Source organism: Tupaia chinensis, unplaced genomic scaffold (assembly GCF_000334495.1).
Source record: "Tupaia chinensis unplaced genomic scaffold, TupChi_1.0 Scaffold000316_1, whole genome shotgun sequence".
NCBI classification, from domain to species: domain Eukaryota; kingdom Metazoa; phylum Chordata; class Mammalia; order Scandentia; family Tupaiidae; genus Tupaia; species Tupaia belangeri.
The window spans coordinates 2,293,597-2,294,021 of NW_006159809.1; positions in this window are offsets into that span (position 1 = coordinate 2,293,597).

A 425-nucleotide genomic window follows, 5' to 3' on the forward strand; every position below is an offset into this window, starting at 1 on the left:
TAATAAGAAACCTGTTTAAGAGAAGAGAAAATTTGTTAAAGTCTCAACTCAAATCTGAGGAGATAAAAATTATAGTTAAGAAAGCACCAAAGATGTGATTTCAAGCTAGAATTCCCAGAAAGCTAAAGAATGAGAACAGAAGCGAACTGTTAATAAATGAAGATATATAAAAGCTGCAAGTTGGTATTGAGTCAGATCAGAACCTGGCCAGTTGACAGGCTCTTCTCCCTCTCTATCTGCCTATGACAAGAATTTAAAAAGAAGATATCATTCAGAGCCTTTATACATTTTTATACCTGGTGTCCAACATTCAACCAAAAATTATAAGAACAGAAAGAAAAAATACGTAATAGAAACAAATTCATGAATGACTCAATTATTGACCTAAGGAACATATATTAAAAAGGACCTGTGATATTTTTATT